The sequence below is a fragment of the Ambystoma mexicanum genome, assembly GCF_040938575.1.
Source record: "Ambystoma mexicanum isolate Mex_15411 chromosome 12 unlocalized genomic scaffold, UKY_AmexF1_1 Mex_chr12_unloc.1, whole genome shotgun sequence".
Classification (NCBI taxonomy): Eukaryota; Metazoa; Chordata; class Amphibia; order Caudata; family Ambystomatidae; genus Ambystoma; species Ambystoma mexicanum.
Genome location: NW_027182322.1, coordinates 12780314 through 12807600, shown reverse-complemented (window position 1 = coordinate 12807600; position 27287 = coordinate 12780314). Strand labels below are relative to the sequence as shown.

At 36.1% G+C, this 27287-nt stretch overlaps 21 non-coding genes across 21 annotated transcripts; all 21 read right to left on the bottom strand.

The window, feature by feature from the left end:
- Nucleotides 1–335: 335 nt before the first annotated feature.
- TRNAR-UCU (transfer RNA arginine (anticodon UCU)) lies at nt 336–425 on the bottom strand. The gene is given in 2 exon segments: nt 336–371; nt 389–425. It is a non-coding gene; the product is annotated as a tRNA-Arg (tRNA).
- Nucleotides 426–2634: 2209 nt separating this feature from the next.
- Nucleotides 2635–2724, bottom strand: TRNAR-UCU (transfer RNA arginine (anticodon UCU)). The gene is given in 2 exon segments: nt 2635–2670; nt 2688–2724. It is a non-coding gene; the product is annotated as a tRNA-Arg (tRNA).
- Nucleotides 2725–4166: 1442 nt separating this feature from the next.
- On the bottom strand, nt 4167–4256 carry TRNAR-UCU (transfer RNA arginine (anticodon UCU)). Its single transcript is given in 2 exon segments — nt 4167–4202; nt 4220–4256. It is a non-coding gene; the product is annotated as a tRNA-Arg (tRNA).
- A 675-nt stretch (nt 4257–4931) lies between these two features.
- Nucleotides 4932–5021, bottom strand: TRNAR-UCU (transfer RNA arginine (anticodon UCU)). The gene is given in 2 exon segments: nt 4932–4967; nt 4985–5021. It is a non-coding gene; the product is annotated as a tRNA-Arg (tRNA).
- A 676-nt stretch (nt 5022–5697) lies between these two features.
- TRNAR-UCU (transfer RNA arginine (anticodon UCU)) lies at nt 5698–5787 on the bottom strand. The gene is given in 2 exon segments: nt 5698–5733; nt 5751–5787. It is a non-coding gene; the product is annotated as a tRNA-Arg (tRNA).
- Nucleotides 5788–7228: 1441 nt separating this feature from the next.
- Nucleotides 7229–7318, bottom strand: TRNAR-UCU (transfer RNA arginine (anticodon UCU)). The gene is given in 2 exon segments: nt 7229–7264; nt 7282–7318. It is a non-coding gene; the product is annotated as a tRNA-Arg (tRNA).
- A 1442-nt stretch (nt 7319–8760) lies between these two features.
- On the bottom strand, nt 8761–8850 carry TRNAR-UCU (transfer RNA arginine (anticodon UCU)). The gene is given in 2 exon segments: nt 8761–8796; nt 8814–8850. It is a non-coding gene; the product is annotated as a tRNA-Arg (tRNA).
- A 677-nt stretch (nt 8851–9527) lies between these two features.
- TRNAR-UCU (transfer RNA arginine (anticodon UCU)) lies at nt 9528–9617 on the bottom strand. Its single transcript is given in 2 exon segments — nt 9528–9563; nt 9581–9617. It is a non-coding gene; the product is annotated as a tRNA-Arg (tRNA).
- A 1442-nt stretch (nt 9618–11059) lies between these two features.
- Nucleotides 11060–11149, bottom strand: TRNAR-UCU (transfer RNA arginine (anticodon UCU)). The gene is given in 2 exon segments: nt 11060–11095; nt 11113–11149. It is a non-coding gene; the product is annotated as a tRNA-Arg (tRNA).
- Nucleotides 11150–11826: 677 nt separating this feature from the next.
- On the bottom strand, nt 11827–11916 carry TRNAR-UCU (transfer RNA arginine (anticodon UCU)). The gene is given in 2 exon segments: nt 11827–11862; nt 11880–11916. It is a non-coding gene; the product is annotated as a tRNA-Arg (tRNA).
- A 1442-nt stretch (nt 11917–13358) lies between these two features.
- On the bottom strand, nt 13359–13448 carry TRNAR-UCU (transfer RNA arginine (anticodon UCU)). Its single transcript is given in 2 exon segments — nt 13359–13394; nt 13412–13448. It is a non-coding gene; the product is annotated as a tRNA-Arg (tRNA).
- A 2206-nt stretch (nt 13449–15654) lies between these two features.
- Nucleotides 15655–15744, bottom strand: TRNAT-UGU (transfer RNA threonine (anticodon UGU)). Its single transcript is given in 2 exon segments — nt 15655–15690; nt 15708–15744. It is a non-coding gene; the product is annotated as a tRNA-Thr (tRNA).
- A 676-nt stretch (nt 15745–16420) lies between these two features.
- Nucleotides 16421–16510, bottom strand: TRNAR-UCU (transfer RNA arginine (anticodon UCU)). The gene is given in 2 exon segments: nt 16421–16456; nt 16474–16510. It is a non-coding gene; the product is annotated as a tRNA-Arg (tRNA).
- A 676-nt stretch (nt 16511–17186) lies between these two features.
- On the bottom strand, nt 17187–17276 carry TRNAR-UCU (transfer RNA arginine (anticodon UCU)). Its single transcript is given in 2 exon segments — nt 17187–17222; nt 17240–17276. It is a non-coding gene; the product is annotated as a tRNA-Arg (tRNA).
- Nucleotides 17277–18717: 1441 nt separating this feature from the next.
- On the bottom strand, nt 18718–18807 carry TRNAR-UCU (transfer RNA arginine (anticodon UCU)). Its single transcript is given in 2 exon segments — nt 18718–18753; nt 18771–18807. It is a non-coding gene; the product is annotated as a tRNA-Arg (tRNA).
- Nucleotides 18808–20248: 1441 nt separating this feature from the next.
- TRNAR-UCU (transfer RNA arginine (anticodon UCU)) lies at nt 20249–20338 on the bottom strand. Its single transcript is given in 2 exon segments — nt 20249–20284; nt 20302–20338. It is a non-coding gene; the product is annotated as a tRNA-Arg (tRNA).
- Nucleotides 20339–21779: 1441 nt separating this feature from the next.
- Nucleotides 21780–21869, bottom strand: TRNAR-UCU (transfer RNA arginine (anticodon UCU)). Its single transcript is given in 2 exon segments — nt 21780–21815; nt 21833–21869. It is a non-coding gene; the product is annotated as a tRNA-Arg (tRNA).
- A 1441-nt stretch (nt 21870–23310) lies between these two features.
- TRNAR-UCU (transfer RNA arginine (anticodon UCU)) lies at nt 23311–23400 on the bottom strand. Its single transcript is given in 2 exon segments — nt 23311–23346; nt 23364–23400. It is a non-coding gene; the product is annotated as a tRNA-Arg (tRNA).
- A 675-nt stretch (nt 23401–24075) lies between these two features.
- TRNAR-UCU (transfer RNA arginine (anticodon UCU)) lies at nt 24076–24165 on the bottom strand. The gene is given in 2 exon segments: nt 24076–24111; nt 24129–24165. It is a non-coding gene; the product is annotated as a tRNA-Arg (tRNA).
- Nucleotides 24166–25606: 1441 nt separating this feature from the next.
- Nucleotides 25607–25696, bottom strand: TRNAR-UCU (transfer RNA arginine (anticodon UCU)). The gene is given in 2 exon segments: nt 25607–25642; nt 25660–25696. It is a non-coding gene; the product is annotated as a tRNA-Arg (tRNA).
- Nucleotides 25697–27137: 1441 nt separating this feature from the next.
- Nucleotides 27138–27227, bottom strand: TRNAR-UCU (transfer RNA arginine (anticodon UCU)). The gene is given in 2 exon segments: nt 27138–27173; nt 27191–27227. It is a non-coding gene; the product is annotated as a tRNA-Arg (tRNA).
- Nucleotides 27228–27287: the final 60 nt, after the last annotated feature.

Genomic DNA, 27287 nt, shown 5'->3' with positions numbered 1-27287 from the left:
TTTGAAAGAATATTTTACTTTATATGTCGCTAGAAACAAATGTCTGAGTGTAGGGTGTCGTGTTTTTGGTCCATCTCATTTACAGCTATTATAAAGACAATGTTTCTGAAGGAAGGATACATTAGGAAAGTGCAAAGTTTTTGGCAGTGATGTTGTATTCCTTATGAGCAATATGTTCCTGTTGCAATGGAAGGCAGACTGCTTTTGATTCAGTTGCATGCTGTATTAGATACATTGGTTCAACTTGGGTCAAATACTAAGATTAAAGCATCGGCCAAAAATAAACATTCCTCACATGCATAATGTTCCTTGTTTGAATAAGAAAGTAAAAAATACGACTCTGGTGGGATTCGAACCCACAACCTTTGAATGACTTTGCCAATTCACTTAGAAGTCCAACGCGCTATCCATTGCGCCACAGAGCCAGGTGAAAATCAACTTGCGTACATTAAGGGATGATCGAAGTTTTGTCAATCCAGTGTTTACTTCACATCATATTATCAAGCCTCCTGGGATACAAGAAAGAATAATTGTTTTCTGAAACATAAAATGTCTGTAGAAGAATCACACTTCTGGGTGAAACCTTGAACTACACCTTTGTTCCTTTAGGGATAAATTCGGAGAATAGGGTATTACTGTACTTTCTTGCAAACTGAATACGTTTGGACAACAATTCCATACCTTAATAAAAAAGAACTGGATAAAAAGTGCAGCCATACAATTGGTTAACAATACAAAAACACAAAGAGAATATACCATAAATAGCTTTGAAAGAAGATTTTACTTTATATGTCGCTAGAAACAAATGTCTGAGTGTAGGGTGTCGTGTTTTTGGTCTATCTCATTTACAGCTATTATAAAGACAATGTTTCTGAAGGAAGGATACATTAGGAAAGTGCAAAGTTTCTGGCAGTGATGTTGTATTGCTTATGAGCAATATGTTCCTGTTGCAATGGAAGGCAGACTGCTTTTGATTCAGTTGCATGCTGTATTAGATACATAGGTTCATCTTGGGTCAAATACTAAGATTAAAGCATCGGCCAAAAATAAACATTCCTCACATGCATAATGTTCCTTGTTTGAAAAAGAAAGTAAAAAATGCGATTCTGGTGGGATTCGAACCCACAACCTTTGAATGACTTTGCCAATTCACTTAGAAGTCCAACGCGCTATCCATTGCGCCACAGAGCCAGATGACAATCAACTTGCGTACATCAGGGGATGATCGAGGTTTTGTCAATCCAGTGTTTACTTCACATCATATTATCAAGCCTTCTGGGATACAAGAAAGAATAATTGTTTTCTGAAACATAAAATGTCTGTAGAAGAATCACACTTCTGGGTGAAACCTTGAACTACACCTTTGTTCCTTTAGGGATAAATTCGGAGAATAGGGTATTACTGTATTTTCTTGCAAACTGAATACGTTTGGACAACAATTCCATACCTTAATAAAAAAGAACTGGATAAAAAGTGCAGCCATACAATTGGTTAACAATAGAAAAAAACACAAAGAGAATATACCATAAATAGCTTTGAAAGAAGATTTTACTTTATATGTCGCTAGAAACAAATGTCTGAGTGTAGGGTGTCGTGTTTTGGTCTATCTCATTTACAGCTATTATAAAGACAATGTTTCTGAAGGAAGGATACATTAGAAAAGTGCCAAGTTTCTGGCAGTGATGTTGTATTGCTTATGAGCAATATGTTCCTGTTGCAATGGAAGGCAGACTGCTTTTGATTCAGTTGCATGCTGTATTAGATACATAGGTTCAACTTGGGTCAAATACTAAGATTAAAGCATCGGCCAAAAATAAACATTCCTCACATGCATAATGTTCCTTGTTTGAATTAGAAAGTAAAAAATGCGACTCTGGTGGGATTCGAGCCCACAACCTTTGAATGACTTTGCCAATTCACTTAGAAGTCCAACGCGCTATCCATTGCGCCACAGAGCCAGATGAAAATCAACTTGCGTACATTAAGGGGTGATCGAAGTTTTGTCAATCCAGTGTTTACTTCACATCATATTATCAAGCCTTCTGGGATACAAGAAAGAATAATTGTTTTCTGAAAAATAAAATGTCTGTAGAAGAATCACACTTCTGGGTGCAACCTTGAACTACACCTTTGTTCCTTTAGGGATAAATTCGGAGAATAGGGTATTACTGTATTTTCTTGCAAACTGAATACGTTTGGACAACAATTCCATACCTTAATAAAAAAGAACTGGATAAAAAGTGCAGCCATACAATTGGTTAACAATACAAAAACACAAAGAGAATATACCATAAATAGCTTTGAAAGAAGATTTTACTTTATATGTCGCTAGAAACAAATGTCTGAGTGTAGGGTGTCGTGTTTTTGGTCTATCTCATTTACAGCTATTATAAAGACAATGTTTCTGAAGGAAGGATACATTAGGAAAGTGCAAAGTTTTTGGCAGTGATGTTGTATTCTTTATGAGCAATATGTTCCTGTTGCAATGGAAGGCAGACTGCTTTTGATTCAGTTGCATGCTGTATTAGATACATTGGTTCAACTTGGGTCAAATACTAAGATTAAAGCATCGGCCAAAAATAAACATTCCTCACATGCATAATGTTCCTTGTTTGAATAAGAAAGTAAAAAATACGACTCTGGTGGGATTCGAACCCACAACCTTTGAATGACTTTGCCAATTCACTTAGAAGTCCAACGCGCTTTCCATTGCGCCACAGAGCCAGGTGAAAATCAACTTGCGTACATTAAGGGATGATCGAAGTTTTGTCAATCCAGTGTTTACTTCACATCATATTATCAAGCCTTCTGGGATACAAGAAAGAATAATTGTTTTCTGAAACATAAAATGTCTGTAGAAGAATCACACTTCTGGGTGAAACCTTGAACTACACCTTTGTTCCTTTAGGGATAAATTCGGAGAATAGGGTATTACTGTATTTTCTTGCAAACTGAATACGTTTGGACAACAATTCCATACCTTAATAAAAAAGAACTGGATAAAAAGTGCAGCCATACAATTGGTTAACAATACAAAAACACAAAGAGAATATACCATAAATAGCTTTGAAAGAAGATTTTACTTTATATGTCGCTAGAAAAAAATGTCTGAGTGTAGGGTGTTGTGTTTTTGGTCTATCTCATTTACAGCTATTATAAAGACAATGTTTCTGAAGGAGGGATACATTAGGAAAGTGCAAAGTTTCTGGCAGTGATGTTGTATTGCTTATGAGCAATATGTTCCTGTTGCAATGGAAGGCAGACTGCTTTTGATTCAGTTGCATGCTGTATTAGATACATAGGTTCAACTTGGGTCAAATACTAAGATTAAAGCATCGGCCAAAAATAAACATTCCTCACATGCATAATGTTCCTTGTTTGAATTAGAAAGTAAAAAATGCGACTCTGGTGGGATTCGAGCCCACAACCTTTGAATGACTTTGCCAATTCACTTAGAAGTCCAACGCGCTATCCATTGCGCCACAGAGCCAGATGAAAATCAACTTGCGTACATTAAGGGGTGATCGAAGTTTTGTCAATCCAGTGTTTACTTCACATCATATTATCAAGCCTTCTGGGATACAAGAAAGAATAATTGTTTTCTGAAAAATAAAATGTCTGTAGAAGAATCACACTTCTGGGTGCAACCTTGAACTACACCTTTGTTCCTTTAGGGATAAATTCGGAGAATAGGGTATTACTGTATTTTCTTGCAAACTGAATACGTTTGGACAACAATTCCATACCTTAATAAAAAAGAACTGGATAAAAAGTGCAGCCATACAATTGGTTAACAATACAAAAACACAAAGAGAATATACCATAAATAGCTTTGAAAGAAGATTTTACTTTATATGTCGCTAGAAACAAATGTCTGAGTGTAGGGTGTCGTGTTTTTGGTCTATCTCATTTACAGCTATTATAAAGACAATGTTTCTGAAGGAAGGATACATTAGGAAAGTGCAAAGTTTCTGGCAGTGATGTTGTATTGCTTATGAGCAATATGTTCCTGTTGCAATGGAAGGCAGACTGCTTTTGATTCAGTTGCATGCTGTATTAGATACATAGGTTCAACTTGGGTCAAATACTAAGATTAAAGCATCGGCCAAAAATAAACATTCCTCACATGCATAATGTTCCTTGTTTGAATAAGAAAGTAAAAAATGCGACTCTGGTGGGATTCGAACCCACAACCTTTGAATGACTTTGCCAATTCACTTAGAAGTCCAACGCGCTATCCATTGCGCCACAGAGCCAGATGACAATCAACTTGCGTACATCAGGGGATGATCGAGGTTTTGTCAATCCAGTGTTTACTTCACATCATATTATCAAGCCTTCTGGGATACAAGAAAGAATAATTGTTTTCTGAAACATAAAATGTCTGTAGAAGAATCACACTTCTGGGTGAAACCTTGAACTACACCTTTGTTCCTTTAGGGATAAATTCGGAGAATAGGGTATTACTGTATTTTCTTGCAAACTGATACGTTTGGACAACAATTCCATACCTTAATAAAAAAGAACTGGATAAAAAGTGCAGCCATACAATTGGTTAACAATACAAAAACACAAAGAGAATATACCATAAATAGTTTTGAAAGAATATTTTACTTTATATGTCGCTAGAAACAAATGTCTGAGTGTAGGGTGTCGTGTTTTTGGTCTATCTCATTTACAGCTATTATAAAGACAATGTTTCTGAAGGAAGGATACATTAGGAAAGTGCAAAGTTTCTGGCAGTGATGTTGTATTGCTTATGAGCAATATGTTCCTGTTGCAATGGAAGGCAGACTGCTTTTGATTCAGTTGCATGCTGTATTAGATACATTGGTTCAACTTGGGTCAAATACTAAGATTAAAGCATCGGCCAAAAATAAACATTCCTCACATGCATAATGTTCCTTGTTTGAATAAGAAAGTAAAAAATACGACTCTGGTGGGATTCGAACCCACAACCTTTGAATGACTTTGCCAATTCACTTAGAAGTCCAACGCGCTATCCATTGCGCCACAGAGCCAGATGAAAATCAACTTGCGTACATTAAGGGATGATCGAAGTTTTGTCAATCCAGTGTTTACTTCACATCATATTATCAAGCCTTCTGGGATACAAGAAAGAATAATTGTTTTCTGAAACATAAAATGTCTGTAGAAGAATCACACTTCTGGGTGAAACCTTGAACTACACCTTTGTTCCTTTAGGGATAAATTCGGAGAATAGGGTATTACTGTATTTTCTTGCAAACTGAATACGTTTGGACAACAATTCCATACCTTAATAAAAAAGAACTGGATAAAAAGTGCAGCCATACAATTGGTTAACAATACACAAACACAAAGAGAATATACCATAAATAGCTTTGAAAGAAGATTTTACTTTATATGTCGCTAGAAACAAATGTCTGAGTGTAGGGTGTCGTGTTTTTGGTCTATCTCATTTACAGCTATTATAAAGACAATGTTTCTGAAGGAAGGATACATTAGGAAAGTGCAAAGTTTCTGGCAGTGATGTTGTATTGCTTATGAGCAATATGTTCCTGTTGCAATGGAAGGCAGACTGCTTTTGATTCAGTTGCATGCTGTATTAGATACATAGGTTCAACTTGGGTCAAATACTAAGATTAAAGCATCGGCCAAAAATAAACATTCCTCACATGCATAATGTTCCTTGTTTGAATAAGAAAGTAAAAAATGCGACTCTGGTGGGATTCGAACCCACAACCTTTGAATGACTTTGCCAATTCACTTAGAAGTCCAACGCGCTATCCATTGCGCCACAGGGCCAGATGCACATCAACTTGAGTACATTAAGGGATGATCGAAGTTTTGTCAATCCGGTGTTTACTTCACATCATATTATCAAGCCGTCTGGGATACAAGAAAGAATAATTGTTTTCGGAAACATAAAATGTCTGTAGAAGAATCACACTTCTGGGTGAAACCTTGAACTACACCTTTGTTCCTTTAGGGATAAATTCGGAGAATAGGGTATTACAGTATTTTCTTGCCAAGTGAATTGGTTTGGACAACAATTCCATACCTTAATAAAAAAGAACTGGATAAAAAGTGCAGACATACAATTGGTTAACAATACAAAAACACAAAGAGAATATACCATAAATAGCTTTGAAAGAAGATTTTACTTTATATGTCGCTAGAAACAAATGTCTGAGCGTAGGGTGTCGTGTTTTGGTCTATCTCATTTACAGCTATTATAAAGACAATGTTTCTGAAGGAAGGATACATTAGAAAAGTGCCAAGTTTCTGGTAGTGATGTTGTATTGCTTATGAGCAATATGTTCCTGTTGCAATGGAAGGCAGACTGCTTTTGATTCAGTTGCATGCTGTATTAGATACATAGGTTCAACTTGGGTCAAATACTAAGATTAAAGCATCGGCCAAAAATAAACATTCCTCACATGCATAATGTTCCTTGTTTGAATAAGAAAGTAAAAAATGCGACTCTGGTGGGATTCGAACCCACAAACTTTGAATGACTTTGCCAATTCACTTAGAAGTCCAATGCGCTATCCATTGCACCACAGAGCCAGATGAAAATCAAGTTGCGTACATTAAGGGATGATCGAAGTTTTGTCAATCCAGTGTTTACTTCACATCATATTATCAAGCCTTCTGGGATACAAGAAAGAATAATTGTTTTCTGAAACATAAAATGTCTGTAGAAGAATCACACTTCTGGGTGAAACATTGAACTACACCTTTGTTCCTTTAGGGATAAATTCGGAGAATAGGGTATTACTGTATTTTCTTGCAAACTGAATACGTTTGGACAACAATTCCATACCTTAATAAAAAAGAACTGGATAAAAAGTGCAGCCATACAATTGGTTAACAATACAAAAACACAAAGAGAATATACCATAAATAGCTTTGAAAGAAGATTTTACTTTATATGTCGCTAGAAACAAATGTCTGAGTGTAGGGTGTCGTGTTTTTGGTCTATCTCATTTACAGCTATTATAAAGACAATGTTTCTGAAGGAAGGATACATTAGGAAAGTGCAAAGTTTCTGGCAGTGATGTTGTATTGCTTATGAGCAATATGTTCCTGTTGCAATGGAAGGCAGACTGCTTTTGATTCAGTTGCATGCTGTATTAGATACATAGGTTCAACTTGGGTCACATACTAAGATTAAAGCATCGGCCAAAAATAAACATTCCTCACATGCATAATGTTCCTTGTTTGAATAAGAAAGTAAAAAATGCGACTCTGGTGGGATTCGAACCCACAACCTTTGAATGACTTTGCCAATTCACTTAGAAGTCCAACGCGCTATCCATTGCGCCACAGAGCCAGATGACAATCAACTTGCGTACATCAGGGGATGATCGAGGTTTTGTCAATCCAGTGTTTACTTCACATCATATTATCAAGCCTTCTGGGATACAAGAAAGAATAATTGTTTTCTGAAACATAAAATGTCTGTAGAAGAATCACACTTCTGGGTGAAACCTTGAACTACACCTTTGTTCCTTTAGGGATAAATTCGGAGAATAGGGTATTACTGTATTTTCTTGCAAACTGAATACGTTTGGACAACAATTCCATACCTTAATAAAAAAGAACTGGATAAAAAGTGCAGCCATACAATTGGTTAACAATACAAAAACACAAAGAGAATATACCATAAATAGCTTTGAAAGAAGATTTTACTTTATATGTCGCTAGAAACAAATGTCTGAGTGTAGGGTGTCGTGTTTTTGGTCTATCTCATTTACAGCTATTATAAAGACAATGTTTCTGAAGGAAGGATACATTAGGAAAGTGCAAAGTTTCTGGCAGTGATGTTGTATTGCTTATGAGCAATATGTTCCTGTTGCAATGGAAGGCAGACTGCTTTTGATTCAGTTGCATGCTGTATTAGATACATAGGTTCAACTTGGGTCACATACTAAGATTAAAGCATCGGCCAAAAATAAACATTCCTCACATGCATAATGTTCCTTGTTTGAATAAGAAAGTAAAAAATGCGACTCTGGTGGAATTCGAACCCACAACCTTTGAATGACTTTGCCAATTCACTTAGAAGTCCAACGCGCTATCCATTGCGCCACAGCGCCAGATGACAATCAACTTGCGTACATCAGGGGATGATCGAGGTTTTGTCAATCCAGTGTTTACTTCACATCATATTATCAAGCCTTCTGGGATACAAGAAAGAATAATTGTTTTCTGAAACATAAAATGTCTGTAGAAGAATCAAACTTCTGGGTGAAACCTTGAACTACACCTTTGTTCCTTAAGGGATAAATTCGGAGAATAGGGTATTACTGTATTTTCTTGCAAACTGAATACGTTTGGACAACAATTCCATACCTTAATAAAAAAGAACTGTATAAAAAGTGCAGCCATACAATTGGTTAACAATACAAAAACACAAAGAGAATATACCATAAATAGTTTTGAAAGAATATTTTACTTTATATGTCGCTAGAAACAAATGTCTGAGTGTAGGGTGTCGTGTTTTTGGTCTATCTCATTTACAGCTATTATAAAGACAATGTTTCTGAAGGAAGGATACATTAGGAAAGTGCAAAGTTTCTGGCAGTGATGTTGTATTGCTTATGAGCAATATGTTCCTGTTGCAATGGAAGGCAGACTGCTTTTGATTCAGTTGCATGCTGTATTAGATACATAGGTTCAACTTGGGTCAAATACTAAGATTAAAGCATCGGCCAAAAATAAACATTCCTCACATGCATAATGTTCCTTGTTTGAATAAGAAAGTAAAAAATGCAACTCTGGTGGGATTCGAACCCACAACCTTTGAATGACTTTGCCAATTCACTTAGAAGTCCAACGCGCTATCCATTGCGCCACAGAGCCAGATGACAATCAACTTGCGTACATCAGGGGATGATCGAGGTTTTGTCAATCCAGTGTTTACTTCACATCATATTATCAAGCCTTCTGGGATACATGAAAGAATGATTGTTTTCTGAAACATAAAATGTCTGTAGCAAGAATCACAGTTCAGGGCGAAACCTTGAACTGCACCTTTGTTCGCTTGGGGAGAAATTCAGAGAATAGGGTATTACAGTATTTTCTTGCCAAGTGAATTGGTTTGGACAACAATTCCATACCTTAATAAAAAAGAACTGGATAAAAAGTGCAGACATACAATTGGTTAACAATACAAAAACACAAAGAGAATATACCATAAATAGTTTTGAAAGAATATTTTACTTTATATGTCGCTAGAAACAAATGTCTGAGTGTAGGGTGTCGTGTTTTTGGTCCATCTCATTTACAGCTATTATAAAGACAATGTTTCTGAAGGAAGGATACATTAGGAAAGTGCAAAGTTTTTGGCAGTGATGTTGTATTCCTTATGAGCAATATGTTCCTGTTGCAATGGAAGGCAGACTGCTTTTGATTCAGTTGCATGCTGTATTAGATACATTGGTTCAACTTGGGTCAAATACTAAGATTAAAGCATCGGCCAAAAATAAACATTCCTCACATGCATAATGTTCCTTGTTTGAATAAGAAAGTAAAAAATACGACTCTGGTGGGATTCGAACCCACAACCTTTGAATGACTTTGCCAATTCACTTAGAAGTCCAACGCGCTATCCATTGCGCCACAGAGCCAGGTGAAAATCAACTTGCGTACATTAAGGGATGATCGAAGTTTTGTCAATCCAGTGTTTACTTCACATCATATTATCAAGCCTCCTGGGATACAAGAAAGAATAATTGTTTTCTGAAACATAAAATGTCTGTAGAAGAATCACACTTCTGGGTGAAACCTTGAACTACACCTTTGTTCCTTTAGGGATAAATTCGGAGAATAGGGTATTACTGTACTTTCTTGCAAACTGAATACGTTTGGACAACAATTCCATACCTTAATAAAAAAGAACTGGATAAAAAGTGCAGCCATACAATTGGTTAACAATACAAAAACACAAAGAGAATATACCATAAATAGCTTTGAAAGAAGATTTTACTTTATATGTCGCTAGAAACAAATGTCTGAGTGTAGGGTGTCGTGTTTTTGGTCTATCTCATTTACAGCTATTATAAAGACAATGTTTCTGAAGGAAGGATACATTAGGAAAGTGCAAAGTTTCTGGCAGTGATGTTGTATTGCTTATGAGCAATATGTTCCTGTTGCAATGGAAGGCAGACTGCTTTTGATTCAGTTGCATGCTGTATTAGATACATAGGTTCAACTTGGGTCACATACTAAGATTAAAGCATCGGCCAAAAATAAACATTCCTCACATGCATAATGTTCCTTGTTTGAATAAGAAAGTAAAAAATGCGACTCTGGTGGAATTCGAACCCACAACCTTTGAATGACTTTGCCAATTCACTTAGAAGTCCAACGCGCTATCCATTGCGCCACAGCGCCAGATGACAATCAACTTGCGTACATCAGGGGATGATCGAGGTTTTGTCAATCCAGTGTTTACTTCACATCATATTATCAAGCCTTCTGGGATACAAGAAAGAATAATTGTTTTCTGAAACATAAAATGTCTGTAGAAGAATCAAACTTCTGGGTGAAACCTTGAACTACACCTTTGTTCCTTAAGGGATAAATTCGGAGAATAGGGTATTACTGTATTTTCTTGCAAACTGAATACGTTTGGACAACAATTCCATACCTTAATAAAAAAGAACTGTATAAAAAGTGCAGCCATACAATTGGTTAACAATACAAAAACACAAAGAGAATATACCATAAATAGTTTTGAAAGAATATTTTACTTTATATGTCGCTAGAAACAAATGTCTGAGTGTAGGGTGTCGTGTTTTTGGTCTATCTCATTTACAGCTATTATAAAGACAATGTTTCTGAAGGAAGGATACATTAGGAAAGTGCAAAGTTTCTGGCAGTGATGTTGTATTGCTTATGAGCAATATGTTCCTGTTGCAATGGAAGGCAGACTGCTTTTGATTCAGTTGCATGCTGTATTAGATACATAGGTTCAACTTGGGTCAAATACTAAGATTAAAGCATCGGCCAAAAATAAACATTCCTCACATGCATAATGTTCCTTGTTTGAATAAGAAAGTAAAAAATGCAACTCTGGTGGGATTCGAACCCACAACCTTTGAATGACTTTGCCAATTCACTTAGAAGTCCAACGCGCTATCCATTGCGCCACAGAGCCAGATGACAATCAACTTGCGTACATCAGGGGATGATCGAGGTTTTGTCAATCCAGTGTTTACTTCACATCATATTATCAAGCCTTCTGGGATACATGAAAGAATGATTGTTTTCTGAAACATAAAATGTCTGTAGCAAGAATCACAGTTCAGGGCGAAACCTTGAACTGCACCTTTGTTCGCTTGGGGAGAAATTCAGAGAATAGGGTATTACAGTATTTTCTTGCCAAGTGAATTGGTTTGGACAACAATTCCATACCTTAATAAAAAAGAACTGGATAAAAAGTGCAGACATACAATTGGTTAACAATACAAAAACACAAAGAGAATATACCATAAATAGTTTTGAAAGAATATTTTACTTTATATGTCGCTAGAAACAAATGTCTGAGTGTAGGGTGTCGTGTTTTTGGTCCATCTCATTTACAGCTATTATAAAGACAATGTTTCTGAAGGAAGGATACATTAGGAAAGTGCAAAGTTTTTGGCAGTGATGTTGTATTCCTTATGAGCAATATGTTCCTGTTGCAATGGAAGGCAGACTGCTTTTGATTCAGTTGCATGCTGTATTAGATACATTGGTTCAACTTGGGTCAAATACTAAGATTAAAGCATCGGCCAAAAATAAACATTCCTCACATGCATAATGTTCCTTGTTTGAATAAGAAAGTAAAAAATACGACTCTGGTGGGATTCGAACCCACAACCTTTGAATGACTTTGCCAATTCACTTAGAAGTCCAACGCGCTATCCATTGCGCCACAGAGCCAGGTGAAAATCAACTTGCGTACATTAAGGGATGATCGAAGTTTTGTCAATCCAGTGTTTACTTCACATCATATTATCAAGCCTCCTGGGATACAAGAAAGAATAATTGTTTTCTGAAACATAAAATGTCTGTAGAAGAATCACACTTCTGGGTGAAACCTTGAACTACACCTTTGTTCCTTTAGGGATAAATTCGGAGAATAGGGTATTACTGTACTTTCTTGCAAACTGAATACGTTTGGACAACAATTCCATACCTTAATAAAAAAGAACTGGATAAAAAGTGCAGCCATACAATTGGTTAACAATACAAAAACACAAAGAGAATATACCATAAATAGCTTTGAAAGAAGATTTTACTTTATATGTCGCTAGAAACAAATGTCTGAGTGTAGGGTGTCGTGTTTTTGGTCTATCTCATTTACAGCTATTATAAAGACAATGTTTCTGAAGGAAGGATACATTAGGAAAGTGCAAAGTTTCTGGCAGTGATGTTGTATTGCTTATGAGCAATATGTTCCTGTTGCAATGGAAGGCAGACTGCTTTTGATTCAGTTGCATGCTGTATTAGATACATAGGTTCATCTTGGGTCAAATACTAAGATTAAAGCATCGGCCAAAAATAAACATTCCTCACATGCATAATGTTCCTTGTTTGAAAAAGAAAGTAAAAAATGCGACTTTGGTGGGATTCGAACCCACAACCTTTGAATGACTTTGCCAATTCACTTAGAAGTCCAACGCGCTATCCATTGCGCCACAGAGCCAGATGACAATCAACTTGCGTACATCAGGGGATGATCGAGGTTTTGTCAATCCAGTGTTTACTTCACATCATATTATCAAGCCTTCTGGGATACAAGAAAGAATAATTGTTTTCTGAAAAATAAAATGTCTGTAGAAGAATCACACTTCTGGGTGCAACCTTGAACTACACCTTTGTTCCTTTAGGGATAAATTCGGAGAATAGGGTATTACTGTATTTTCTTGCAAACTGAATACGTTTGGACAACAATTCCATACCTTAATAAAAAAGAACTGGATAAAAAGTGCAGCCATACAATTGGTTAACAATACAAAAACACAAAGAGAATATACCATAAATAGCTTTGAAAGAAGATTTTACTTTATATGTCGCTAGAAACAAATGTCTGAGTGTAGGGTGTCGTGTTTTTGGTCTATCTCATTTACAGCTATTATAAAGACAATGTTTCTGAAGGAAGGATACATTAGGAAAGTGCAAAGTTTTTGGCAGTGATGTTGTATTCCTTATGAGCAATATGTTCCTGTTGCAATGGAAGGCAGACTGCTTTTGATTCAGTTGCATGCTGTATTAGATACATTGGTTCAACTTGGGTCAAATACTAAGATTAAAGCATCGGCCAAAAATAAACATTCCTCACATGCATAATTTTCCTTGTTTGAATAAGAAAGTAAAAAATACGACTCTGGTGGGATTCGAACCCACAACCTTTGAATGACTTTGCCAATTCACTTAGAAGTCCAACGCGCTATCCATTGCGCCACAGAGCCAGGTGAAAATCAACTTGCGTACATTAAGGGATGATCGAAGTTTTGTCAATCCAGTGTTTACTTCACATCATATTATCAAGCCTTCTGGGATACAAGAAAGAATAATTGTTTTCTGAAACATAAAATGTCTGTAGAAGAATCACACTTCTGGGTGAAACCTTGAACTACACCTTTGTTCCTTTAGGGATAAATTCGGAGAATAGGGTATTACTGTATTTTCTTGCAAACTGAATACGTTTGGACAACAATTCCATACCTTAATAAAAAAGAACTGGATAAAAAGTGCAGCCATACAATTGGTTAACAATACAAAAACACAAAGAGAATATACCATAAATAGCTTTGAAAGAAGATTTTACTTTATATGTCGCTAGAAAAAAATGTCTGAGTGTAGGGTGTTGTGTTTTTGGTCTATCTCATTTACAGCTATTATAAAGACAATGTTTCTGAAGGAAGGATACATTAGGAAAGTGCAAAGTTTCTGGCAGTGATGTTGTATTGCTTATGAGCAATATGTTCCTGTTGCAATGGAAGGCAGACTGCTTTTGATTCAGTTGCATGCTGTATTAGATACATAGGTTCAACTTGGGTCAAATACTAAGATTAAAGCATCGGCCAAAAATAAACATTCCTCACATGCATAATGTTCCTTGTTTGAATTAGAAAGTAAAAAATGCGACTCTGGTCGGATTCGAGCCCACAACCTTTGAATGACTTTGCCAATTCACTTAGAAGTCCAACGCGCTATCCATTGCGCCACAGAGCCAGATGAAAATCAACTTGCGTACATTAAGGGGTGATCGAAGTTTTGTCAATCCAGTGTTTACTTCACATCATATTATCAAGCCTTCTGGGATACAAGAAAGAATAATTGTTTTCGGAAACATAAAATGTCTGTAGAAGAATCACACTTCTGGGTGAAACCTTGAACAACACCTTTGTTCCTTTAGGGATAAATTCGGAGAATAGGGTATTACAGTATTTTCTTGCCAAGTGAATTGGTTTGGACAACAATTCCATACCTTAATAAAAAAGAACTGGATAAAAAGTGCAGACATACAATTGGTTAACAATACAAAAACACAAAGAGAATATACCATAAATAGCTTTGAAAGAAGATTTTACTTTATATGTCGCTAGAAACAAATGTCTGAGCGTAGGGTGTCGTGTTTTGGTCTATCTCATTTACAGCTATTATAAAGACAATGTTTCTGAAGGAAGGATACATTAGGAAAGTGCAAAGTTTCTGGCAGTGATGCTGTATTGCTTATGAGCAATATGTTCCTGTTGCAATGGAAGGCAGACTGCTTTTGATTCAGTTGCATGCTGTATTAGATACATAGGTTCAACTTGGGAAAAATACTAAGATTAAAGCATCGGCCAAAAATAGACATTCCTCACATGCATAATGTTCCTTGTTTGAATAAGAAAGTAAAAAATGCGACTCTGGTGGGATTCAAAACCACAACCTTTGAATGACTTTGCCAATTCACTTAGAAGTCCAACGCGCTATCCATTGCGCCACAGAGCCAGATGACAATCAACATGCGTACATCAGGGGATGATCGAGGTTTTGTCAATCCAGTGTTTACTTCACATCATATTATCAAGCCTTCTGGGATACAAGAAAGAATAATTGTTTTCTGAAACATGAAATGTCTGTAGAAGAATCACACTTCTGGGTGAAACCTTGAACTACACCTTTGTTCCTTTAGGGATAAATTCGGAGAATAGGGTATTACTGTATTTTCTTGCAAACTGAATACGTTTGGACAACAATTCCATACCTTAATAAAAAAGAACTGGATAAAAAGTGCAGCCATACAATTGGTTAACAATACAAAAACACAAAGAGAATATACCATAAATAGCTTTGAAAGAAGATTTTACTTTATATGTCGCTAGAAACAAATGTCTGAGTGTGGGGTGTCGTGTTTTGGTCTATCTCATTTACAGCTATTATAAAGACAATGTTTCTGAAGGAAGGATACATTAGAAAAGTGCCAAGTTTCTGGCAGTGATGTTGTATTGCTTATGAGCAATATGTTCCTGTTGCAATGGAAGGCAGACTGCTTTTGATTCAGTTGCATGCTGTATTAGATACATAGGTTCAACTTGGGTCAAATACTAAGATTAAAGCATCGGCCAAAAATAAACATTCCTCACATGCATAATGTTCCTTGTTTGAATAAGAAAGTAAAAAATACGACTCTGGTGGGATTCGAACCCACAACCTTTGAATGACTTTGCCAATTCACTTACAAGTCCAACGCGCTATCCATTGCGCCACAGAGCCAGATGAAAATCAACTTGCGTACATTAAGGGGTGATCGAAGTTTTGTCAATCCAGTGTTTACTTCACATCATATTATCAAGCCTTCTGGGATACAAGAAAGAATAATTGTTTTCTGAAAAATAAAATGTCTGTAGAAGAATCACACTTCTGGGTGCAACCTTGAACTACACCTTTGTTCCTTTAGGGATAAATTCGGAGAATAGGGTATTACTGTATTTTCTTGCAAACTGAATACGTTTGGACAACAATTCCATACCTTAATAAAAAAGAACTGGATAAAAAGTGCAGCCATACAATTGGTTAACAATACAAAAACACAAAGAGAATATACCATAAATAGCTTTGAAAGAAGATTTTACTTTATATGTCGCTAGAAACAAATGTCTGAGTGTAGGGTGTCGTGTTTTTGGTCTATCTCATTTACAGCTATTATAAAGACAATGTTTCTGAAGGAAGGATACATTAGGAAAGTGCAAAGTTTTTGGCAGTGATGTTGTATTCCTTATGAGCAATATGTTCCTGTTGCAATGGAAGGCAGACTGCTTTTGATTCAGTTGCATGCTGTATTAGATACATTGGTTCAACTTGGGTCAAATACTAAGATTAAAGCATCGGCCAAAAATAAACATTCCTCACATGCATAATGTTCCTTGTTTGAATAAGAAAGTAAAAAATACGACTCTGGTGGGATTCGAACCCACAACCTTTGAATGACTTTGCCAATTCACATAGAAGTCCAACGCGCTATCCATTGCGCCACAGAGCCAGATGAAAATCAACTTGCGTACATTAAGGGATGATCGAAGTTTTGTCAATCCAGTGTTTACTTCACATCATATTATCAAGCCTTCTGGGATACAAGAAAGAATAATTGTTTTCTGAAAAATAAAATGTCTGTAGAAGAATCACACTTCTGGGTGAAACCTTGAACTACACCTTTGTTCCTTTAGGGATAAATTCGGAGAATAGGGTATTACTGTATTTTCTTGCAAACTGAATACGTTTGGACAACAATTCCATACCTTAATAAAAAAGAACTGGATAAAAAGTGCAGCCATACAATTGGTTAACAATACAAAAACACAAAGAGAATATACCATAAATAGCTTTGAAAGAAGATTTTACTTTATATGTCGCTAGAAACAAATGTCTGAGTGTAGGGTGTCGTGTTTTTGGTCTATCTCATTTACAGCTATTATAAAGACAATGTTTCTGAAGGAAGGATACATTAGGAAAGTGCAAAGTTTCTGGCAGTGATGTTGTATTGCTTATGAGCAATATGTTCCTGTTGCAATGGAAGGCAGACTGCTTTTGATTCAGTTGCATGCTGTATTAGATACATAGGTTCAACTTGGGTCAAATACTAAGATTAAAGCATCGGCCAAAAATAAACATTCCTCACATGCATAATGTTCCTTGTTTGAAAAAGAAAGTAAAAAATGCGACTCTGGTGGGATTCGAACCCACAACCTTTGAATGACTTTGCCAATTCACTTAGAAGTCCAACGCGCTATCCATTGCGCCACAGAGCCAGATGACAATCAACTTGCGTACATCAGGGGATGATCGAGGTTTTGTCAATCCAGTGTTTACTTCACATCATATTATCAAGCCTTCTGGGATACAAGAAAGAATAATTGTTTTCTGAAACATAAAATGTCTGTAGAAGAATCACACTTCTGGGTGAAACCTTGAACTACACCTTTGTTCCTTTAGGGATAAATTCGGAGAATAGGGTATTACTGTATTTTCTTGCAAACTGAATACGTTTGGACAACAATTCCATACCTTAATAAAAAAGAACTGGATAAAAAGTGCAGCCATACAATTGGTTAACAATACAAAAACACAAAGAGAATATACCATAAATAGCTTTGAAAGAAGATTTTACTTTATATGTCGCTAGAAACAAATGTCTGAGTGTGGGGTGTCGTGTTTTGGTCTATCTCATTTACAGCTATTATAAAGACAATGTTTCTGAAGGAAGGATACATTAGAAAAGTGCCAAGTTTCTGGCAGTGATGTTGTATTGCTTATGAGCAATATGTTCCTGTTGCAATGGAAGGCAGACTGCTTTTGATTCAGTTGCATGCTGTATTAGATACATAGGTTCAACTTGGGTCAAATACTAAGATTAAAGCATCGGCCAAAAATAAACATTCCTCACATGCATAATGTTCCTTGTTTGAATTAGAAAGTAAAAAATGCGACTCTGGTGGGATTCGAGCCCACAACCTTTGAATGACTTTGCCAATTCACTTAGAAGTCCAACGCGCTATCCATTGCGCCACAGAGCCAGATGAAAATCAACTTGCGTACATTAAGGGGTGATCGAAGTTTTGTCAATCCAGTGTTTACTTCACATCATATTATCAAGCCTTCTGGGATACAAGAAAGAATAATTGTTTTCTGAAAAATAAAATGTCTGTAGAAGAATCACACTTCTGGGTGCAACCTTGAACTACACCTTTGTTCCTTTAGGGATAAATTCGGAGAATAGGGTATTACTGTATTTTCTTGCAAACTGAATACGTTTGGACAACAATTCCATACCTTAATAAAAAAGAACTGGATAAAAAGTGCAGCCATACAATTGGTTAACAATACAAAAACACAAAGAGAATATACCATAAATAGCTTTGAAAGAAGATTTTACTTTATATGTCGCTAGAAACAAATGTCTGAGTGTAGGGTGTCGTGTTTTTGGTCTATCTCATTTACAGCTATTATAAAGACAATGTTTCTGAAGGAAGGATACATTAGGAAAGTGCAAGGTTTTTGGCAGTGATGTTGTATTCCTTATGAGCAATATGTTCCTGTTGCAATGGAAGGCAGACTGCTTTTGATTCAGTTGCATGCTGTATTAGATACATTGGTTCAACTTGGGTCAAATACTAAGATTAAAGCATCGGCCAAAAATAAACATTCCTCACATGCATAATGTTCCTTGTTTGAATAAGAAAGTAAAAAATACGACTCTGGTGGGATTCGAACCCACAACCTTTGAATGACTTTGCCAATTCACTTAGAAGTCCAACGCGCTATCCATTGCGCCACAGAGCCAGATGAAAATCAACTTGCGTACATTAAGGGATGATCGAAGTTTTGTCAATCCAGTGTTTACTTCACATCATATTATCAAGCCTTCTGGGATACAAGAAAGAATAATTGTTTTCTGAAACATAAAATGTCTGTAGAAGAATCACACTTCTGGGTGAAACCTTGAATTACACCTTTGTTCCTTTAGGGATAAATTCGGAGAATAGGGTATTACTGTATTTTCTTGCAAACTGAATACGTTTGGACAACAATTCCATACCTTAATAAAAAAGAACTGGATAAAAAGTGCAGCCATACAATTGGTTAACAATACAAAAACACAAAGAGAATATACCATAAATAGCTTTGAAAGAAGATTTTACTTTATATGTCGCTAGAAACAAATGTCTGAGTGTAGGGTGTCGTGTTTTGGTCTATCTCATTTACAGCTATTATAAAGACAATGTTTCTGAAGGAAGGATACATTAGAAAAGTGCCAAGTTTCTGGCAGTGATGTTGTATTGCTTATGAGCAATATGTTCCTGTTGCAATGGAAGGCAGACTGCTTTTGATTCAGTTGCATGCTGTATTAGATACATAGGTTCAACTTGGGTCAAATACTAAGATTAAAGCATCGGCCAAAAATAAACATTCCTCACATGCATAATGTTCCTTGTTTGAATTAGAAAGTAAAAAATGCGACTCTGGTGGGATTCGAGCCCACAACCTTTGAATGACTTTGCCAATTCACTTAGAAGTCCAACGCGCTATCCATTGCGCCACAGAGCCAGATGAAAATCAACTTGCGTACATTAAGGGGTGATCGAAGTTTTGTCAATCCAGTGTTTACTTCACATCATATTATCAAGCCTTCTGGGATACAAGAAAGAATAATTGTTTTCTGAAAAATAAAATGTCTGTAGAAGAATCACACTTCTGGGTGCAACCTTGAACTACACCTTTGTTCCTTTAGGGATAAATTCGGAGAATAGGGTATTACTGTATTTTCTTGCAAACTGAATACGTTTGGACAACAATTCCATACCTTAATAAAAAAGAACTGGATAAAAAGTGCAGCCATACAATTGGTTAACAATACAAAAACACAAAGAGAATATACCATAAATAGCTTTGAAAGAAGATTTTACTTTATATGTCGCTAGAAACAAATGTCTGAGTGTAGGGTGTCGTGTTTTTGGTCTATCTCATTTACAGCTATTATAAAGACAATGTTTCTGAAGGAAGGATACATTAGGAAAGTGCAAAGTTTTTGGCAGTGATGTTGTATTCCTTATGAGCAATATGTTCCTGTTGCAATGGAAGGCAGACTGCTTTTGATTCAGTTGCATGCTGTATTAGATACATTGGTTCAACTTGGGTCAAATACTAAGATTAAAGCATCGGCCAAAAATAAACATTCCTCACATGCATAATGTTCCTTGTTTGAATAAGAAAGTAAAAAATACGACTCTGGTGGGATTCGAACCCACAACCTTTGAATGACTTTGCCAATTCACTTAGAAGTCCAACGCGCTATCCATTGCGCCACAGAGCCAGATGAAAATCAACTTGCGTACATTAAGGGATGATCGAAGTTTTGTCAATCCAGTGTTTACTTCACATCATATTATCAAGCCTTCTGGGATACAAGAAAGAATAATTGTTTTCTGAAACATAAAATGTCTGTAGAAGAATCACACTTCTGGGTGAAACCTTGAATTACACCTTTGTTCCTTTAGGGATAAATTCGGAGAATAGGGTATTACTGTATTTTCTTGCAAACTGAATACGTTTGGACAACAATTCCATACCTTAATAAAAAAGAACTGGATAAAAAGTGCAGCCATACAATTGGTTAACAATACAAAAACACAAAGAGAATATACCATAAATAGCTTTGAAAGAAGATTTTACTTTATATGTCGCTAGAAACAAATGTCTGAGTGTAGGGTGTCGTGTTTTGGTCTATCTCATTTACAGCTATTATAAAGACAATGTTTCTGAAGGAAGGATACATTAGAAAAGTGCCAAGTTTCTGGCAGTGATGTTGTATTGCTTATGAGCAATATGTTCCTGTTGCAATGGAAGGCAGACTGCTTTTGATTCAGTTGCATGCTGTATTAGATACATAGGTTCAACTTGGGTCAAATACTAAGATTAAAGCATCGGCCAAAAATAAACATTCCTCACATGCATAATGTTCCTTGTTTGAATTAGAAAGTAAAAAATGCGACTCTGGTGGGATTCGAGCCCACAACCTTTGAATGACTTTGCCAATTCACTTAGAAGTCCAACGCGCTATCCATTGCGCCACAGAGCCAGATGAAAATCAACTTGCGTACATTAAGGGGTGATCGAAGTTTTGTCAATCCAGTGTTTACTTCACATCATATTATCAAGCCTTCTGGGATACAAGAAAGAATAATTGTTTTCTGAAAAATAAAATGTCTGTAGAAGAATCACACTTCTGGGTGAAACCTTGAACTACACCTTTGTTCCTTTAGGGATAAATTCGGAGAATAGGGTATTACTGTATTTTCTTGCAAACTGAATACGTTTGGACAACAATTCCATACCTTAATAAAAAAGAACTGGATAAAAAGTGCAGCCATACAATTGGTTAACAATACAAAAACACAAAGAGAATATACCATAAATAGCTTTGAAAGAAGATTTTACTTTATATGTCGCTAGAAACAAATGTCTGAGTGTAGGGTGTCGTGTTTTTGGTCTATCTCATTTACAGCTATTATAAAGACAATGTTTCTGAAGGAAGGATACATTAGGAAAGTGCAAAGTTTCTGGCAGTGATGTTGTATTGCTTATGAGCAATATGTTCCTGTTGCAATGGAAGGCAGACTGCTTTTGATTCAGTTGCATGCTGTATTAGATACATAGGTTCAACTTGGGTCAAATACTAAGATTAAAGCATCGGCCAAAAATAAACATTCCTCACATGCATAATGTTCCTTGTTTGAAAAAGAAAGTAAAAAATGCGACTCTGGTGGGATTCGAACCCACAACCTTTGAATGACTTTGCCAATTCACTTAGAAGTCCAACGCGCTATCCATTGCGCCACAGAGCCAGATGACAATCAACTTGCGTACATCAGGGGATGATCGAGGTTTTGTCAATCCAGTGTTTACTTCACATCATATTATCAAGCCTTCTGGGATACAAGAAAGAATAATTGTTTTCTGAAACATAAAATGTCTGTAGAAGAATCACACTTCTGGGTGAAACCTTGAACTACACCTTTGTTCCTTTAGGGATAAATTCGGAGAATAGGGTATTACTGTATTTTCTTGCAAACTGAATACGTTTGGACAACAATTCCATACCTTAATAAAAAAGAACTGGATAAAAAGTGCAGCCATACAATTGGTTAACAATACAAAAACACAAAGAGAATATACCATAAATAGCTTTGAAAGAAGATTTTACTTTATATGTCGCTAGAAACAAATGTCTGAGTGTAGGGTGTCGTGTTTTGGTCTATCTCATTTACAGCTATTATAAAGACAATGTTTCTGAAGGAAGGATACATTAGAAAAGTGCCAAGTTTCTGGCAGTGATGTTGTATTGCTTATGAGCAATATGTTCCTGTTGCAATGGAAGGCAGACTGCTTTTGATTCAGTTGCATGCTGTATTAGATACATAGGTTCAACTTGGGTCAAATACTAAGATTAAAGCATCGGCCAAAAATAAACATTCCTCACATGCATAATGTTCCTTGTTTGAATTAGAAAGTAAAAAATGCAACTCTGGTGGGATTCGAGCCCACAACCTTTGAATGACTTTGCCAATTCACTTAGAAGTCCAACGCGCTATCCATTGCGCCACAGAGCCAGATGAAAATCAACTTGCGTACATTAAGGGGTGATCGAAGTTTTGTCAATCCAGTGTTTACTTCACATCATATTATCAAGCCTTCTGGGATACAAGAAAGAATAATTGTTTTCTGAAAAATAAAATGTCTGTAGAAGAATCACACTTCTGGGTGCAACCTTGAACTACACCTTTGTTCCTTTAGGGATAAATTCGGAGAATAGGGTATTACTGTATTTTCTTGCAAACTGAATACGTTTGGACAACAATTCCATACCTTAATAAAAAAGAACTGGATAAAAAGTGCAGCCATACAATTGGTTAACAATACAAAAACACAAAGAGAATATACCATAAATAGCTTTGAAAGAAGATTTTACTTTATATGTCGCTAGAAACAAATGTCTGAGTGTAGGGTGTCGTGTTTTTGGTCTATCTCATTTACAGCTATTATAAAGACAATGTTTCTGAAGGAAGGATACATTAGGAAAGTGCAAAGTTTTTGGCAGTGATGTTGTATTCCTTATGAGCAATAAGTTCCTGTTGCAATGGAAGGCAGACTGCTTTTGATTCAGTTGCATGCTGTATTAGATACATTGGTTCAACTTGGGTCAAATACTAAGATTAAAGCATCGGCCAAAAATAAACATTCCTCACATGCATAATGTTCCTTGTTTGAATAAGAAAGTAAAAAATACGACTCTGGTGGGATTCGAACCCACAACCTTTGAATGACTTTGCCAATTCACTTAGAAGTCCAACGCGCTATCCATTGCGCCACAGAGCCAGATGAAAATCAACTTGCGTACATTAAGGGATGATCGAAGTTTTGTCAATCCAGTGTTTACTTCACATCATATTATCAAGCCTTCTGGGATACAAGAAAGAATAATTGTTTTCTGAAACATAAAATGTCTGTAGAAGAATCACACTTCTGGGTGAAACCTTGAACTACACCTTTGTTCCTTTAGGGATAAATTCGGAGAATAGGGTATTACTGTATTTTCTTGCAAACTGAATACGTTTGGACAACAATTCCATACCTTAATAAAAAAGAACTGGATAAAAAGTGCAGCCATACAATTGGTTAACAATACAAAAACACAAAGAGAATATACCATAAATAGCTTTGAAAGAAGATTTTACTTTATATGTCGCTAGAAACAAATGTCTGAGTGTAGGGTGTCGTGTTTTTGGTCTATCTCATTTACAGCTATTATAAAGACAATGTTTCTGAAGGAAGGATACATTAGGAAAGTGCAAAGTTTCTGGCAGTGATGTTGTATTGCTTATGAGCAATATGTTCCTGTTGCAATGGAAGGCAGACTGCTTTTGATTCAGTTGCATGCTGTATTAGATACATAGGTTCAACTTGGGTCAAATACTAAGATTAAAGCATCGGCCAAAAAAGACATTCCTCACATGCATAATGTTCCTTGTTTGAATAAGAAAGTAAAAAATGCGACTCTGGTGGGATTCAAACCCACAACCTTTGAATGACTTTGCAAATTCACTTAGAAGTCCAACGCGCTATCCATTGCGCCACAGAGCCAGATGACAATCAACTTGCGTACATCAGGGGATGATCGAGGTTTTGTCAATCCAGTGTTTACTTCACATCATATTATCAAGCCTTCTGGGATACAAGAAAGAATAATTGTTTTCTGAAACATAAAATGTCTGTAGAAGAATCACACTTCTGGGTGAAACCTTGAACTACACCTTTGTTCCTTTAGGGATAAATTCGGAGAATAGGGTATTACTGTATTTTCTTGCAAACTGAATACGTTTGGACAACAATTCCATACCTTAATAAAAAAGAACTGGATAAAAAGTGCAGCCATACAATTGGTTAACAATACAAAAACACAAAGAGAATATACCATAAATAGCTTTGAAAGAAGATTTTACTTTATATGTCGCTAGAAACAAATGTCTGAGTGTGGGGTGTCGTGTTTTGGTCTATCTCATTTACAGCTATTATAAAGACAATGTTTCTGAAGGAAGGATACATTAGAAAAGTGCCAAGTTTCTGGCAGTGATGTTGTATTGCTTATGAGCAATATGTTCCTGTTGCAATGGAAGGCAGACTGCTTTTGATTCAGTTGCATGCTGTATTAGATACATAGGTTCAACTTGGGTCAAATACTAAGATTAAAGCATCGGCCAAAAATAAACATTCCTCACATGCATAATGTTCCTTGTTTGAATTAGAAAGTAAAAAATGCGACTCTGGTGGGATTCGAGCCCACAACCTTTGAATGACTTTGCCAATTCACTTAGAAGTCCAACGCGCTATCCATTGCGCCACAGAGCCAGATGAAAATCAACTTGCGTACATTAAGGGGTGATCGAAGTTTTGTCAATCCAGTGTTTACTTCACATCATATTATCAAGCCTTCTGGGATACAAGAAAGAATAATTGTTTTCTGAAAAATAAAATGTCTGTAGAAGAATCACACTTCTGGGTGCAACCTTGAACTACACCTTTGTTCCTTTAGGGATAAATTCGGAGAATAGGGTATTACTGTATTTTCTTGCAAACTGAATACGTTTGGACAACAATTCCATACCTTAATAAAAAAGAACTGGATAAAAAGTGCAGCCATACAATTGGTTAACAATACAAAAACACAAAGAGAATATACCATAAATAGCTTTGAAAGAAGATTTTACTTTATATGTCGCTAGAAACAAATGTCTGAGTGTAGGGTGTCGTGTTTTTGGTCTATCTCATTTACAGCTATTATAAAGACAATGTTTCTGAAGGAAGGATACATTAGGAAAGTGCAAAGTTTTTGGCAGTGATGTTGTATTCCTTATGAGCAATATGTTCCTGTTGCAATGGAAGGCAGACTGCTTTTGATTCAGTTGCATGCTGTATTAGATACATTGGTTCAACTTGGGTCAAATACTAAGATTAAAGCATCGGCCAAAAATAAACATTCCTCACATGCATAATGTTCCTTGTTTGAATAAGAAAGTAAAAAATACGACTCTGGTGGGATTCGAACCCACAACCTTTGAATGACTTTGCCAATTCACTTAGAAGTCCAACGCGCTATCCATTGCGCCACAGAGCCAGATGAAAATCAACTTGCGTACATTAAGGGATGATCGAAGTTTTGTCAATCCAGTGTTTACTTCACATCATATTATCAAGCCTTCTGGGATACAAGAAAGAATAATTGTTTTCTGAAACATAAAATGTCTGTAGAAGAATCACACTTCTGGGTGAAACCTTGAATTACACCTTTGTTCCTTTAGGGATAAATTCGGAGAATAGGGTATTACTGTATTTTCTTGCAAACTGAATACGTTTGGACAACAATTCCATACCTTAATAAAAAAGAACTGGATAAAAAGTGCAGCCATACAATTGGTTAACAATACAAAAACACAAAGAGAATATACCATAAATAGCTTTGAAAGAAGATTTTACTTTATATGTCGCTAGAAACAAATGTCTGAGTGTAGGGTGTCGTGTTTTGGTCTATCTCATTTACAGCTATTATAAAGACAATGTTTCTGAAGGAAGGATACATTAGAAAAGTGCCAAGTTTCTGGCAGTGATGTTGTATTGCTTATGAGCAATATGTTCCTGTTGCAATGGAAGGCAGACTGCTTTTGATTCAGTTGCATGCTGTATTAGATACATAGGTTCAACTTGGGTCAAATACTAAGATTAAAGCATCGGCCAAAAATAAACATTCCTCACATGCATAATGTTCCTTGTTTGAATTAGAAAGTAAAAAATGCGACTCTGGTGGGATTCGAGCCCACAACCTTTGAATGACTTTGCCAATTCACTTAGAAGTCCAACGCGCTATCCATTGCGCCACAGAGCCAGATGAAAATCAACTTGCGTACATTAAGGGGTGATCGAAGTTTTGTCAATCCAGTGTTTACTTCACATCATATTATCAAGCCTTCTGGGATACAAGAAAGAATAATTGTTTTCTGAAAAATAAAATGTCTGTAGAAGAATCACACTTCTGGGTGAAACCTTGAACTACACCTTTGTTCCTTTAGGGATAAATTCGGAGAATAGGGTATTACTGTATTTTCTTGCAAACTGAATACGTTTGGACAACAATTCCATACCTTAATAAAAAAGAACTGGATAAAAAGTGCAGCCATACAATTGGTTAACAATACAAAAACACAAAGAGAATATACCATAAATAGCTTTGAAAGAAGATTTTACTTTATATGTCGCTAGAAACAAATGTCTGAGTGTAGGGTGTCGTGTTTTTGGTCTATCTCATTTACAGCTATTATAAAGACAATGTTTCTGAAGGAAGGATACATTAGGAAAGTGCAAAGTTTCTGGCAGTGATGTTGTATTGCTTATGAGCAATATGTTCCTGTTGCAATGGAAGGCAGACTGCTTTTGATTCAGTTGCATGCTGTATTAGATACATAGGTTCAACTTGGGTCAAATACTAAGATTAAAGCATCGGCCAAAAATAAACATTCCTCACATGCATAATGTTCCTTGTTTGAAAAAGAAAGTAAAAAATGCGACTCTGGTGGGATTCGAACCCACAACCTTTGAATGACTTTGCCAATTCACTTAGAAGTCCAACGCGCTATCCATTGCGCCACAGAGCCAGATGACAATCAACTTGCGTACATCAGGGGATGATCGAGGTTTTGTCAATCCAGTGTTTA